Below are 17,205 nucleotides of genomic sequence, written 5' to 3' on the forward strand. Positions count from 1 at the left end.
CACACAAAAGTGTTCAATGGAAGAGCACATTGAGGACTTTCAAAAATTCAATATAAGGGAAAATGATATTCCATAGAAGCAAAGGATTGATGTCTCCATAGGGACTTTAAAGGATAACCTTCAACATGTGGTTTGTCTTTGGGAAGCTGATTCATTGGAGACGGAATTCAGGTCAGCAAGAAAAATGGAAAGCAAAATTATGGAAACAAGGAAGTCTACCCCTCATAACTACAAATATGGAAGTGTTGTTTCTCCTAGCCTTCCACAACCTACAAGGTTGACACCACAATAATTGGAAGAAAAAAGAGCAAAAGGGCTTTGTTACAATTGTGATAACAAATACATTAAAGGTCATAAGTGTGCTGAAAAGAAATTAGTTTACATTGATTGTGAAGAGGAGGAAGAAAAGGATCAAGAAACATCAAAGGAAGAGGATATACACCAGGAACCAACCCCAGAGAAAGAAGAAATGAGTCTGACCATATCTTGTAAATCATTGGCAAGAAACACCACTCCTCAAACTCTCAAGATAGAAGGACATATCAATAAGAAAAAGGTTCAAAAAGTGAAAGATCACATCAAGAAAGAAGAAATGAATCCAACCATATCCTATAATGCATTGGCCAGAATTACCACTCCTCAAACTATCAAGATAGAAGGACATATCAAGAAGAAAAATGTTCAAGAGGTAAAATATCACATCAAGCATCAATAAATGAATCTGACCATATCTTGTAATGCATTGGAAGAACTTACCACTCCTCAAACTCTCAAGATAGAAGGACATATCAAGAAGAAAAAGGTTCAAACAGTGAAATATCACATCAAGAATCAACAACAAGTTCTCCAACTTTTAAAGGATAAAGGCACTTTGGTGTAGAATCAAATGGAAAAACAGGTAGATCAACATCGCATTGAAAAAGTTTTGATGTAGGCGATTGGGTATTTTTACGGCTACATCTCAAGCAAGCTATTTATGAGAAGGAAATGTTGGTGATACTACATGCACTTAAGAAATGGTGACCTTACCTAATGGAAAGACACTTCAAGATAAAAATGGATCATAATAGTCTTAAATACTTTTTAGAACAAAGATTATCTTTAGAAGAACAAAAGAATGGGTCACAAATATGTTAGGTTATGACTTTGAAATCATCTACAAAAAAGAGAAGCAAAATGTTGTTGTAGATGCACTCTCAAGAAAGGATGAGGATGTGCAAGCATTGTTTTGTTCTATTTCTATCCAACCAGATTGGCTAAATAAAGCAAGGGATGAATGGAAGAAGGACGAAGAAGTGTGGCCACTCATTAAAAAGTTGCAGAATATCCCAGTTTAAACAATATTGTCAGAACTTGATGAGGAAGGAAAAATCATAATGGAGCCTGGAGCGGTCACAGAAACAAGAACCTGATAACTACGAAATTGATCAATTTCAGAGTATTTCATCAAGTGGAAGAACTTACCCACTGAAGATTTCACATGGGAGGACAAGAATTTTATACAAAAACATCAAGAACTACTCAAGCATTGAGGACAACACTTTTTGAAGGAGAGGGGAATGTTAGGTCCCTATACTCCTAGTGTAACCCCTTATTGTTATTAATACAACCCCCTTATTATATTGTTGTGCTCATGTAGTCCCCATATTGTTATTATTATTCCCCATAGAAGCCCACTATTATTATTATTGTGCCCTTACATTATTATTGTTATGTCGGCTCTGATTATATTATGACCCCTTAGACTCCTAGATATAGAAAAGAGGTCTTGTCATTTGTGTCATCCAAGAATTGTCATTTATGTAATGTAAAGGAGGTTGCCCCCTCGAAGAGGCTGAATTCTAAGTTGTTGATCTATATTTTCTATCTTGTTGTGAGCTGGGTTCCTAACAATTGGAAAGACTAAAGAGAAGCAAGAATTAAAATACAAAAGAAGAATTGCAGGTCTAGTTGCTTGGGGTACAAGCAATTTGTTGAGTCAAGTTTGGGAAGAGCCAAGTATTTAGCTATCAATTTCCCATATATTTGTTCAATTTGGTGTTTCTGCTTGTATTGTTTATTTATTTGTTGATAGAAGAAATTTGTTTAGTATTATTTTTTTTTTCAAAACTACTTAACATTTTTATGTGTAATGAATAAAAGATATTGTAGAGAATTTTAATTTCCAAAAGTACATGGGCAAAGAAGAAGTTATGTTTATTTTTCTACAGTTTAGTTGTTAAAATAAATGGAAAAGTAGGAAAAAGAAATGTCTAGAATGTTATTATTGTCTTATTATTGTAACTTATAAACATAAAATATTATAATTGTATACTAGTTATATGAAGTTTAGATTCCATGATAAAGTAAGAGCGTACAATACAAGATTGATTGGTGTTAAAGAATATATGATTAGAAAGAATAACTCTTTGTCATGCGAGAAAGTTATTCTCATTACAAATTATAAGAATGATATTAGCATTTATATATAATATATATGTGTTGGACACACATGGAATATGAGTAGACATGAGTGATAAAATACAGAAATTCATTTACTATTAACATAGATGTACATTTACAATACATTCTTGTGACTGTTGGATTCATCTTCCAACGTCTCTTGGATTCCCTTTGATTGCCCAACTTCCATACCTTAACCCTTAGCAGATTAGGTGTTCAACATCCGCCCCCCCCTCCCACTACCCCCCCTTCCCACCACCCCCTAATCGAAGGGGCATGTATGATTGCAAGAAGAGAGTTGTAATAAAAAATGTGAAAAATATGCATGGCAGCACTAGGTTGAATGTGCTCTCCTAAATGTTGGTATAAGGGGGTTGTTTAAGGATGACCACAAACACTGGAATGCTTAGTGCAATTCTTCGAACTCTTCCAAATTTGGAAAGAAGCTGAAATCTTCTGCTAGAGGAAGTGTCCATAATTATTTGGAGAGGGAGACCTTCAACCTAGAAAAGGGAGATCTACAACCTGTAGTGGTTTAAGGATGACCAAAAACTCTGGAATTGCATTATTAATGCAATTTCGGGAACTCTTCCAAAATTGGCAAGAAGCTGAAGTCTTCTGCTAGAGGAAGTGTCCCCAATTATTTGAAGAGGGATAAGCTCAACCTGAATAGGGAGGTCTCAACCCCAGATAGATGGTTTAAGGCTAACAACCAACCAAAGGCATGCTCAAGCACATCTCTATCTCTAGATACAACTTTGAATTTAATATGGCAAGTTGTGGCTCAGGCTCGCTTGATGTGGCTTTGAAGCTTGTATATGACCATCACTTCCCCCTTGTCATATACAAGGTGAGAAGATGGAGAAAAATCAACTGCAAGACTATTCAATACTCTAGAACAAGCTCTACAATATGACTGAAATATCTTATTGGCAGTTGAAGCCCATTGCCAAGAAGCGATTAATCCAAGATCATGAATCTTTGTTCTTGCACGAGGCTTTTTTTTAAGCATGTGATTGAAGAATGAGTATTTTTATGATTATGATGACATGGATGAAGATCAAAACGATGCTATTTCATATGGCCAACTCTGTCACAATGTTGGCATTTAACAATTTGTTGTGGTTGTTGTGGAAGAGGACCAGAATCTGGAACAACTAAAAGTGAGCTGACATGAAAACATCCGACACTCAAAAACTAGATAGGCTTTGAGTAATCTGAAATATGCAAGGACACCTCCTTATCATATCCAAGACCTATTTTTTTCTTGTTGTTGACAAGCTCTTCCCAAGTTCTGATGATTTCCTTGGGAAGTGTAGAATGAATTTCCACACCTATATTCAAATCTTCTTTTGAAATGAGCAGTTGATCTGAATCAACCTCAACATTATTGACTTGATGACTTGCTAGTTTCTGATAGGATCCTATTTCAAAGTGAAATAGGAGATTTTTCATACAAAACCAATTTCAAAAGGATGTATTTTTTGTTGTAACTCATCTTGCTGAAGCTAAGACTCCAAATGCAAAAATTCAATGTTTTCTTTTGGTGTTTTCTTGTGGATTTGTAGATAAATTTTGATGTCAAAAAGAGTTTCCTTACTGAATTTTACCATCACATCAACAATGGAATAGATTAGGGTATTCACTAAATTTAATTCATCATCAATTTGATCCATTTCACAATAATGCTTCAACTAAAAATGCACTTTCTTCGAATGTAAAAGTTCAGGTGAACTTATGAAGAAATATATTAGACAATGCCAAATTGTTGCAACTTTAAAGAATATAAACATTCCCTAATGCTTATGAAAGTTCTGCACCAATATCATTAACACTTGGGGTTCCAAGATCACTAATAGGAGTAACAATGTCACTCTGAAATACTTACTAAACTTGTGGAAACTTAGATGAGCATCAATATTATACTACTTAGAGAAGCTTTCCAGAGTATCAAATCTGAAAATTTGTCCTGTGTGCAGTATCGTTGTAGGTAGAAACCTGAACTCTGTTGTTCCCTCAGACTTTCACAATACAATAAACAATGTTTAGATGCGAGCTTATAAAACCTTCAGATCCAAGCTTATGAAACTAGCTTGTCTTGACTAAAAATACTTGCAATGTATATAGTAAGTAGGTTGGAAAAACTCAATACATTTACTAGACTTTCAACACTTCATAAATGTAAAACCCTTTGTAGGAGAGGTTAGTTGGTACATCCACTATCATCTTTCGATAATATTCCTCCAACAACAACTATTCAAAAATTGATCGCTTTCTCGTCTCACCCTCAGAGCTCTTGGCTACACCCTTCTAGCCATCGCAGAAGTCTTGACCGATACATTAAACACAAAAAATTGTTGAAGCCGATTTTAATGCTTTGTAGGAAAGTCCATTTATCTTGCTACCTTACTTTGCGATATCATTGATGATGTGTTGCTTGAAAATAGGTAGCTCTCAAATGGTAAATCCTGATGAACATGCAAATGCGTTGTCACCAAACTTAAGTGGTTTATTACTGGAAGCTCAAGAGATTGAGCATATCACAACTTCATATTCAATGTTGGAGGCTACCTTAGACTAATTCGATGATAATGATGATAGAAAATGGGAAAGAGCTTACAGTCTTTAATTTAATGTTGCATACATAGTCAACACTAAATGCATAGAGGGTACGTTGAAGACTATTGTTCAATTCTTCCAATAGTGAGAATGTGTATAATTTCATCGCTAGACATAGACGGAGGTGGACAACTTCACCATTAATGATTGAAGTTGAAGGATTGGAATCTTCTGCTGCTACAACTAGGGAACACACTAGAATTTTATAACATCCTACTTCTCTTCATCAAAATATTGAAGTTGAAAGAGTCCCATTTTTGGAATCAATATCTGCAACATCTCCACAATCATTGGTTCATGAAGTTGAATAAATATTGCCACCCAGATTAGTTAATTCTCTAATAAGGGAATAAGATGAATTTTAGAGATCTTTGCCATCTACTGTCAATATCAGAGCTGCCAGATCTCCGCCACTGGTACTAAGAACGAGTAGAACATCTTCACATATGATGGTCAACAAAGTTGAAGAAAGAACATCATCATGATTGAAGACTCCTGCAGCCAGACACATGGAAGCAATGGAAAGGAATTTGGAATTTCTTGGGAATATTAAAGTGGATAGGTTCCCATCATTGGAAACTATTCGACAAAGAGTCAGGGAAGAACCAAAGTTTCAAACAACCATTCTAAATTAACCAATGGACCAACATACAATAACACACATATATAAGCCAATAAAGTGCAAATTCATTCAAATCCAGAATGCATTCAAGTCTCCCTTCTTATGCAAGTGGGATGAGAGTGTGTTTTACCCGTCATGGAACAACTTGTTTTTCATCTTCTTATTTTCAGGATTCTCAATGAATCTTTTAACAAGATATTCACCTCTCTTGACGATTCATTCACACTGGTGTGAGCTATTACAACCTTCAAACTTTAAAAGAAAGACGACAGTCCCAAGAAGATGAAAATCCAAGGGAAACTGTGCTTTCTTACAAAATATCTTATATCAATACTCGACCAATAAAAAGTATGAACTCTTAAGTCAAAACAAGCTCATTCAGAAGAGCGATGAACAAGTTTGAGCATAGAATTCCAATGCCCCGGTTTCAAATATTCAATCCCTTAGATCCGAGTAGAACAGAATTACCCCCATCAGAGTCTCTATCGAACTCGATTTTGTAATTGTTCCTGATATTCAGAGCATGCGTAGGAAAATAGGTGAATAGTGCCTGACAGAGCACCGACATAAGTGATGGTCAAAGGGAGCGCTGAGCATAAATAGCTAGCATTATAGCCAGTGGGGAATATAAACGATCGCTCTTGAAATAATCAATTAGACAAGCAGAGTTTGACCATAATGGCAGATCTGAGAGGATCTGAAAGTGCCTAGGACTGGCCTGCCCTTTGATACAATGTTAGACACACATGGAATGTGAGGAGACATGAGTGATAAAATAGTGAATTTCATTTACTATTAACATAGATGTACATTTATAGTACATTCTTGTGACTGTTTGGATCCATCTTCCAACGTCTCTTGGACTTCCTGTTGACTGTCCAACTTCCACACCTTAACACCTTAACCCTTAGTGGATTAGGTGTCCAACAATATGTATATATTAATTACGTAAATGAAAGAAGTAAAGTAACATTTAGTAAAGTAACAAATGTTACTACTCTTGTTAATAATTCTATACTTATAAATAATTGTATTTTTATTTATATGTATGAACAAATAAATAAGTAATATATAAATAAATACAAATAACAAGCTATACCTTCGATAAAATTATGAAGGAAAGAAAATACCATTACAGGGACTATAATCATCTAACACTGGTGAGTGGTTTTATACATAGCGAATAAATTCCATACATTTACAAAAAGTTTAAAAACCAAGAAATGAACTTATATCAGACATTACCTTTATGTGAAAATTGTGGAAAAAAACTATGCCGAGAACATAAAGAATTCTAGAGTAAAGACTCATGATTTATATATATATATATATATATATAAATAACCAATTAATTTAAAAATAATTATATTATAAACACTGAGTCATAATTTCATGTATATAATCCGAAAAACTCTGTATTGGAGGAATTTTGCAAAATTCTGCGAGGAAATTAAAGAAAAACGAAAATTTCAATACAACAAAGGTATTATGCCACTAATGAGCTTCCAGAATAGAAAGGGACACAAAAACTGAATAAAAATATAAGAGCTCAATGAGTGTTGAAAAGTGAGTACAATATAGTCGCTCTCGCTAGAAAGATTAACAGTACATGTGTAAAAGGTGATATGAAATTCAGTTAGCATGTTATATATTATGGAAATAAAATTAAACAAAAAATTAAAATAAGAAATATAGAAAGAGGAAAAAGTTTTACCTGTGATAATCGAGGATAAAACTTGGGTGTATCCTTACCTGCATCGAAAGATGCTAAATAAGACGAGGATTCGAATGTGTATTGTACAAGAATAAACCTTGTAAATATTTAACCATAAGCTTGAAGAGAAGCAAAGCCCTTTCCATGAGAGTGGAGAATTTCATTCATACGTAAAACCCAAAAAATATCGCTTTACTTTGGGATACACTGTAACATAAAGTTCGAAAAAGTAAGGTTTTAATTTACAAATGAAGAAAGCATATAATTGAAAAGAATTGAAAAGAATTGAAAAAAAAAATTCTTATTAAGATTTTAAAACTACAAATGTTAACAATATTCAAACAAAAATTGTACAAGGATCGACCTAGGGAGCAGACCCTAGAGTATGAAAAATAACAATAACTCTAATAATTAGAAAGAAGGGGGGTTGCGCGGCTAGTCCCCGCCCTTTAAGGTGGAATATAAAAATGTGGTCAAAGAATATCATTCCATGAAAAACGGAGTGAAAGACCTGAAGAGGATAAAATAGCCTGAAAACAGAAACTGTAGTTATCAATTCCAAGGTTGAATCCTGAATGTGTCAAATTAGAAACCTGCAGTTACTGTTTTGTGAATTGAACAAATGCAAAGAGAGTTGGATAAACTTGTTGAAATCTAATTTCAACTACACAGTCGCCAGAAATCGTTCAGTAAACCCGCCGGAGAGTTCTCGGGCCACTTTCCGGCAAAGGTATCTTCCGTACACAAGGGCCCGAGAAAATTTAGAGATGACGCGTGGCTGTCCCCATACGTCACCATTTCAGATTTCTCGGGTGCTAATGTTTAGTCATATGATGCGTTCCGATATTCACCTCCGCCGTCCGATCAGCTCCATCATTCTCCACCATCCATCAGTGAAACCTGCACACCTACATACGACCAGCATTAACTACATGGCGTGGAGTAAAAATTAAGTTTGTTGACCATACCTCTTATTAATGAATTGTCATATGCGTAGGTAGATTTTTATGTTTTTTTTACGGCATGTATTAATGTTCATAAAAACGTGTTGTATTTTTTTTAAGTGCGTTGACCATTTTGTAATGAAAAATATAACAAGTGAAGTATGCTTGTGTTGTGTTGTTGCACACGGGAAGAAAAGAACACTGGTGTTCGCAGCAGCGTGAAGAACCAGAGGATGTATACACAACAGTGCACAAGATATATTCTGTAATGTTTTGTTTTGATTTTTTTTTGTAATGGAACGGTGAAAACGCAAGGTGAAATGAGAACTGAGCCCGTAATGTTTTATGTGCTGAAGGTTTTTGTAATATCCATGAGCGTATAATGAAATTGTTTTACAGCAGTAAACTTATATAAATTTTTATTACAGCAGTAAGGTGTTTTTCACAGCAGTGAATGTAAAAAGGATTTTACAGTGGTAAATCCCTCTCAGTAAAAGAGGATGAAGTTTGTATCAATTTTTTTAATAGAAATGTTTTCATGGTGGTGAAATACTCTGTTTCTCAGTGAAATTTTTTTTTCTTCCCTGTGCACAAAAAGATCCTGTGGAGGTAAAACAGAGCATTGCCTCTGTGTGTTTGAATCTTGGTTTTTGGTATTTTCCCATCAAAAATACCCAACAGTGGTATCAGAGCAGGCTCAGGCTCTTTAAAGAAGTTAAAGAAGCTGAAGGGAGAAGGTTGTTGCTGCAGCAAAACTTCTCAGGCAGACAGAAGACTCAGACAACGAAGGATTCAGGTATTCTTCATAACTATCTTGTTTGTTACTAAAGAGACAGTCAGTTTTTTTTAAAATACACAGTCAAGGAATGGCTAGCACAAGCACTGGTATGGGTATGTTTAATACCCAGCTCCCACAGTTTAATGGGAAGAACTATGACTACTGGTCAATAACTATGAAAGCCTTGCTTGCTTCCCAAGACTTATGGGAAATAGTTGAAGATGGTTTTTAAGAACCAGCAGATGAAACTGAGTTCAATGCATTAACTCAGGGAGAGAAGGATCTGCTGAAGAGCAATAGGAAGAAGGATTCAAAAGCCCATGTGTTGTTGTATCTAGCAGTAGACCAGAGTATATTTCCAAGGTTAGCAGCAGCTAAGACAGCAAATGAAGCATGGGAAACCCTTAAGACAACCTATCAAGGCATGGAGAGAGTGAAGACATCAAAACTACAATTGTTGAAAAAGGATTTTGAGAACTTGAACATGAAGGAGTCAGATAACATTGACTCATTCTTCACTCATGTGATTGGTGTAATCACACAAATGAGAACTCATGGAGAAACCATTGAAGATAGAAGAATTGTGGAGAAAATATTGAGGGTCTTACCCTCAAGGTTTGATGCCATAGTCACCACCATTGAAGAGACAAAGGATCTCTCAAACTATTCAGTTGATGAACTACATGCATCAGTGATAACACATGAGCAGAGGTTGAGTAGGAATGAAAACTCATCTCTTGAGCAAGCCTTCAAGACCCAGATGTCCTTTGGAATAGGAAGAGGTTAAGGAAGAGAAAACCGAAGAGGAAGAGGTAGAAGCCAGAACAGAGGTGGAAGGAACAGCCCATCAAATTCACAAGGAAGAGGCAGCAATCCAAATCAGAACCAAGGCCAAGGCAACAGCCAACAAAGAGAACAACATCATGCTCAAGGACAAAGGTATGATAAATCTAATGTTCAATGCTATTATTGCAAAAGGTATGGACATTATGCAAGTGATTGTAGAAATAAATAGCATGATATGAACAGTAGACAAAATGCAAATGTTACAAGAGAAAACAATAGTCAAAATAATGTGTTGTTAGCATGTAACATGGCTGAAACAAACAGTGAGGATATTTGGTTTTTAGACTCAGGTTGTAGCAACCATATGACAGGAAACATAGCCTTCTTTTCTGCCCTTGATAAAAATGTGAAATCAGAAGTCACACTAGGAATTGATAGCAAAGTATCTGTTATGCGAAAAGGAGAGGTAAAAATATTTACAAAGCAAGGAGAAAGGAAAACCGTAGCAGATGTCTACTATGTCCCTGGAATGAGATGTAACCTCTTGAGTATTGGACAGCTTGTCCATAAGGGGTACAATGTTTTCTTTAAAAATGATGTGTGCACCATCATGGATATAACACCCAGCAAAAGATGCATTGCTGAAGTGAAGATGACAAGGAACAGGATGTTCCCTCTTAGAATAAGAGCATATTTGAAAAACAAAGGAGAAATTGCAGCAGTCATCCAAGAGGCTTTCCAAAGCGTGCCAAAGGATGAAAATTGGTTGTGGCACTTGAGATTTGGTCATCTCAATTTTGGAGGTCTACATTTGTTGAGCAGGAAAGGAATGGTAAGAGGATTACCATTGATAGAGAAACCAGACAGCCTATGTGAAGGCTGCATTTTGGGAAAACAACACAGAGAAAGTTTTCCATCAGGGAAGAGCATAAGGGCAAAGGCACCCTTAGAGATCATCCACTCAAATTTATGTGGACCGATGCAAGCTCCATCACTAGCAGGCAGCCAATATTTCCTAACATTCATTGATGACTTTACAAGAAAGACTTTGATATATTTCCTTAAAAACAAAAGTGAAGTGTTTGAGAAATTCCAAAACTTCAAGGCATTTGTGGAAAACCAAAGCGGGCTGCATATAAACTTTTTAAGGACTGACAGAGGAGGTGAGTATATCTCCAAGGAATTCCTAAGATTTGTAGAGAAAATGGAATTCACAAACAATTTACAGCTAGGTACACCCCACAACAAAATGGAGTTGCTGAAAGGAAGAATAGGACCATCATGGATATGGCGAGGAGCATGCTGAAGGCAAAGCATTTGCCAAATGATTATTGGGCTGAAGCTGTAAATTGTGCAGTGTATATTTTGAACAGGTGTCCTACAAAAGAAGTGATGAACAAGGTGCCGGAAGAAGCATGGAGTGGGAGAATGCAAGGAGTCACCCACATGAGAGTTTTTGGATGTGTGGCCTATGCACACATTCCAGATCAGCTAAGGAGGAAGTTGGACAGCAAAGGGGAGAAATGTATCTTCATTGGATACAGTGAGGAATCCAAGGCATACAGGTTGTATATCCCATCTACCAAGAAGTTTTTTGTCACCAGAGATGTTCAATTCATTGAAGAGGAAGCTTGGGATGGACGCATAGAGAAAATAGTGAATGTTAAAAACTGTTTGTCTCATGATGAAGATGATGAGGAGGTGGCTGAAATGGATCCCCAAACAGCAGCGCCAACACAAGGACAGCAAGGGACACCATTGAGAATAAATGAGAGTGCTTCTCCAAGCACACCACAAGGAGGAAATTCAAGTGCATCTTCAAGCACTTGCACACCAAGTGAAAGAGGTAAGAAATTTAGAAATCTAAGTGACATTTATGATGAAGGAATGAATTCCTTATTTGTCTTGTATTGTCATGTTGATGATCCTATTCATTTCGAGGAAGCAATTAAAGATATGAAATGGATAGAAGCTATGGATGAGGAGATGAATGCCATAGAGAGAAACAAAACATGGGATTTGGTTGAGCTACCAAAAGGAAAAGAAGTCATTGGAGTGAGATGGGTTTACAAGACCAAGAGAAATGCTGAAGGCAAGATAGAAAGGCACAAGGCAAGGCTGGTTGTCAAGGGGTACAAGCAGCAGTATGGGAGAGATTATGAGGAGACTTTCGCACCGATTACAAGAATGGAAACCGTGAGAGCAGTGCTGTCCATAGCAGCACAAATCAAATGTAAAGTCTACCAAATGGACGTGAAGTCAGCATTCCTAAATGGAGTGTTAAAGGAAGAGGTTTATGTTGAACAACCTCTAGGCTATGAGAAGAAAGGTGAAGAGCACAAAGTGTGCAAATTGAAGAAGGCTCTTTATGGGCTGAAGCAAGCGCCAAGAGCATGGTACAGAAGGATAGATTCATATCTATTGGATAATGAATTCGACAAGTGTGAAGGAGAACCCACCGTCTACATCAAAGAAAAGGATGGTAAAATTTTAATTGTTGTCTTGTATGTTGATGATGTGATTTTCACAGGTGATGATGATCAGCTCATTAAGAATTTTAAATCAGTCATGAAGGAGGAATTTGAAATGATTGACATGGGCTTCTTGAGATACTTCTTAGGCATAGAAGTAGATCAAAGTGAAAAAGGAATTTTTATCTCACAAGCAAGATATGTAAATCAAGTATTGGGAAGATTTAACATGCAAGAATGCAAGGCATCGATCACTCCCACAATAATGGGATTAAAACTCAGCAGAGAGGACAGCAGGAAGGATTTTGATCCTAGTTTGTACAAAAGTATTGTAGGCAGCCTTATGTATTTAACAGCTACTAGGCCTGACATTATGTATGCTGTTAGTTTAATTTCCAGATTTATGGAGAGGCCGAAGGAGGCACATTGGCAGGCAGCAAAGAGAATTTTGAGGTATGTCAAAGGTACCAAAATGTTTGGAATTTTATATAATGTCTCAGAACATTCAGATTTGGTTGGATACACTAACAGTGATTGGGCTGGAAGTGTAGATGATCGGAAGAGCACTTCCGGTTATGTATTTCATATGGGTTCAGGAGCCATTTCATGGGCTTCTAAGAAGCAGTCCATTGTAGCATTGTCTACAGCAGAGGCTGAATATGTGGCAGCTACAGCAGCAGCATGTCAAGCAGTGTGGATGAGAAGAATGTTGAGAAGCTTAGGCCAAGAGCAGGCAAAAGCGACAGTGATTTTTTGTGACAATAGCTCAGCTATTGCATTGTCAAAGAATTCAGTGTTTCATAAGAGAACGAAACACATTGATACAAGGTTTCACTACATCAAAGAATTGGTGAACAATGGAGAAATTGTCTTAGAACATTGCAGGACTCAAGAACAGGTTGTAGACATCTTAACAAAGCCACTGGATCAGAAGAGCTTTGAATTTTTGAGGAAGTGTCTGGGTATGACCGAATGCCCAGCAGTTGAAATTAAAGGGGAGTGTTGAAATCTAATTTCAACTACGCAGACGCCAGAAACCGTTCAGTAAACCCGTCGGAGAGTTCTCGGGCCACTTTCCGGCAAAGGTATCTTCCGTACACAAGGGCCCGAGAAAATTTAGAGATGACGCGTGGCTGTCCCCATACGTCACCATTTCAGATTTCTCGGGTGCTAATGTTCGGTCATATGATGCGTTCCGATATTCACCTCCGCCGTCCGATCAGCTCCATCATTCTCCACCGTCCATCAGTGAAACCTGCACACCTGCATACGACCAGCATTAACTACATGGCATGGAGTAAAAATTAAGTTCATTGACCATACCTCTTATTAATGAATTGTCATATGCGTAGGTAGATTTTTATGTTTTTTTTAACGGCATGTATTAATGTTCATAAAAACGTGTTGTATTTTTTTTTAGTGCGTTGACCATTTTGTAATGAAAAATATAACAAGTGAAGTGTGCTTGTGTTGTGTTGTTGCACACGGGAAGAAAAGAACACTGGTGTTCGCAGCAGCGTGAAGAACTAGAGGATGTATGCACAACAGTGCACAAGATATATTCTGTAATGTTTTGTTTTGATTTTTTTTTGTAATGGAACGGTGAAAACGCAAGGTGAAATGAGAACTGAGCCCGTAATGTTTTATGTGCTGAAGGTTTTTGTAATATACATGAGCGTATAATGAAATTGTTTTACAGCAGTAAACTTATGTAAATTTTTATTACAACAGTAAGGTGTTTTTCACAACAGTGAATGTAAAAAGGATTTTACAGTGGTAAATCCCTCTCAGTAAAAGAAGATGAAGTTTGTATCAATTTTTTTTTAATAGAAATGTTTTTATGGTGGTGAAATACTCTGTTTCTCAGTGAAATTTTTTTTTCTTCCCTGTGCACAAAAAGATCCTGTGGAGGTAAAACAGAGCATTGCCTTTGTGTGTTTGAATCTTGGTTTTTGGTATTTTCCCATCAAAAATACCCAACAAAACTAGGTGGGCTGGATAAACTAGGTGGGCTTGAAATAATGTGAGAGGACTGCAAGAAGCATATGGTATCATAAAAGAAAAGAATAAAAACTCAAGGCAGAGCGTCAACCTCTAATGGATGATTAAAGAACTGTAATAATTATGTCTACTCACATATTAGAACTTGTATTTCGTTAAGGAATTGAGGCTCTGGATCAAAACCTGCATTTAAAGAATAGGAACAAAAGTTGCGAGGATCAAAAACTTACATAATAATGTTATGCCAACTTACATAATAACTTAATTCCATAGGTTTCCATAGTTCTACTTATTCACCGAGAAAATATGCCTTTTATCCTGAAACTAAAATATTGTCATAGATTCCATCCTAGTTAAATAGAATTATTATATGAAACTTAAAGGAAACATAGTTAATGGCAACCATTATTGTTAGAGCCATCATCATCACATGGCTCACATAATTTGAGAAAAGGAAAATAATTTATTTTATTATAATTTAGACATAGAAAAAGGTCTATTACAAAGAAATGTTTTATACCAAGTCTATATTAGAAAGGACTAGAAATTAAACTAAATTAATAAGCACAAGAGAAGATCCTAGATAAAAATAATACTTATAGTTCATCAAGATTTATAACCTTGGTAGGAGAAATCATAACCCTGATAAGGTTAGCAACTCTATGGCTAATAGTCTCTACTGCATCTAGCTTGAACTATAGTGTCCATGGAACTAAGTTTAAGACTAAGGCTCTTCTTTCTTACCTTTATAGATGTTATATGGAATTTGTGACCAGTTCAGGAACTACTTGTAGGGGAGCAATTGAACAGCCCGGAACTTGTTGTCCAAGGTGCTCTTATGCGGTTTAGGACCTCCTCGTCTGGGTAGCAATTATCAAGGATAAAGAGCTATTGTTTCAGCATAGTAAAAAGAAAATGTTGCGAACTTGGCATTCTGTCCACGACTTATTCCGAAGGCTTAATCCATCTGAGCGTCTACCCCATGTGACATGTTATAGGCCCAATAGATCTATGAAAAGTGAACCTAATTTGTTCCATTAAACAACGTTTGTGAATTAGGTTATATTCTCTTTTATTCCTAATTTGTTCCATTAAACAGCGCAATGTACGATAATACAAAGCCTACAGGAAAAACGATGGGTGGGATGTGTACCGGGAAGGAAGTTATTTCTGTGTGTACTTTAACCAATTGACTCATAGATCGATCCTCCTAATGCTGGGCTACAAGATTTTCGTACATTAATCTTGAACAAATGATCATTACATTAATTTGGAACAACTGAACGTCCCTCTGCATGATCTGCATACATACCTGCAAATTGTGAGAGCTGGTCCTGTTAAAAATAACCAAAGATTTTTTTTTTGGCAGAAATCACCCATATATCACCCATGCCATTAAACGAAACATCCATCTTATTTGTAGTGAAATCACTATAAAATAAATAAAAAATAGTCGTGCTCCCTTTAAACCAAAATTGGAAGCAATGTAAATTTAGTACTCAAAATGAATTGATAACCTGTCACATCAACCTTGTTACGACGCACATCCCCTGTCCCACAATGCGATGAAAACGCAGGGCGCACTAGTCGATCGCTTCCTGTAAATCAAAACAAAAACAAATATAAATCCTCTACTGTTTAATTCAATTGAATTGCGAAGCCATCAAATAAATCCTCTAGAGTTCAATTTAATTGCAAAAGCAACAAATAAATCCTCTGAACTTTAATTGAATTAAGCAACCAAAAAAAGACCACAAATTACTTACGATTTGTGAGATTCGTCCTCGGTTGCTCTACCTCCTCGGCTTCTATAAATCCTCTGATGAAACTGACTAAAACGTGAAAATGAAACCATAGAAAATAAGCTTACATGGAGAAATAATAACCGTTTAAGCTTACAGGAAGAAATAATAACAATAATTATGAGTGGATAACAGCAGTATATATGACCAGAAAGAAACCACCAGAAACCAAGCCAAGAATAGGAAGAGATTGTAGATGTTCGGACACCTCAACATCCTGTTAGAGCCATGCCGTGGACACCTCAACATCTTGTTACAGCTTTCCAAAAGGCACGTGGAATACATGCAAACATGTAACATACAAAGATTTGTAAGCATCGCATATAAATCACCACTTTTCTGACTGTCCACTTGTCTGGCGTGTGGGCCGATGATTTTACTGGTTGTCTAACGTTGTGGGCCAACGATGATCCAGGTGGATGTTGGTGGCCACCCACCAGCCCATTTGGACCCCCACAACTGTCTCTTTCAGTCTTTTCAGTTTCCTAAATTGTAGCATAGTTTACTATTTTTAGCAGTTTTTTGAGTCCTGAACTTCCGGAGCCGTTTTGAAGCCCTAAACGACGTTTTTTTGGGATTCTGGGCAACATGGGTCCATGGACCGATGTTGCCTCCCAAAGTGGTAGTACTCTGATAGATCTTTCTAACGATCTATCGTACGCGTCAAACGGAGATTGTATGCCAAAGTTACGACCCCGGGAAATTGATGTACCAATTTACCCAAACGGGGCCCACAATTTGGCGTTTCATCTTCTAGGGTTAGGTTTCGGGATGTGAAGGGTTTTCCATTGTTTCTCAACAATAAATAGGCCTTCGAGCCTCATTGTAATACAGTTCGGAACAGTGCAGAGGCATGTAGTCGCACATCCCTTCTCAGGGATAAGCTACCATCGCCCTAGCTGGTTTATTTCCATTTCTGGTTGTAATCATATTTCAGTATTTTCCATTAATGAAATGAAGCATTATTTTCGCTGCATCTCTGTGTTTATGGTTATTGAATCTCTGTATTTATGGTTATCTCTGTAA

At 36.6% G+C, this 17,205-nt stretch overlaps 1 long non-coding RNA gene across 1 annotated transcript; it reads right to left on the bottom strand.

The window, feature by feature from the left end:
- Nucleotides 1-15,533: 15,533 nt before the first annotated feature.
- LOC149221138 (uncharacterized) lies at nt 15,534-16,321 on the bottom strand. The gene is made up of 3 exons (XR_016248807.1): nt 16,144-16,321; nt 15,895-15,975; nt 15,534-15,677 (listed from the first exon to the last, which is right to left on the bottom strand). It is a non-coding gene; the product is annotated as an uncharacterized LOC149221138 (long non-coding RNA).
- Between the last annotated feature and the right edge of the window lie 884 nt (nt 16,322-17,205).

This window comes from Pinus tabuliformis, chromosome Q (genome assembly GCF_031772625.1).
Source record: "Pinus tabuliformis cultivar Carrire ecotype Pingquan chromosome Q, CPIR1, whole genome shotgun sequence".
Taxonomy (NCBI): Eukaryota; Viridiplantae; Streptophyta; class Pinopsida; order Pinales; family Pinaceae; genus Pinus; species Pinus tabuliformis.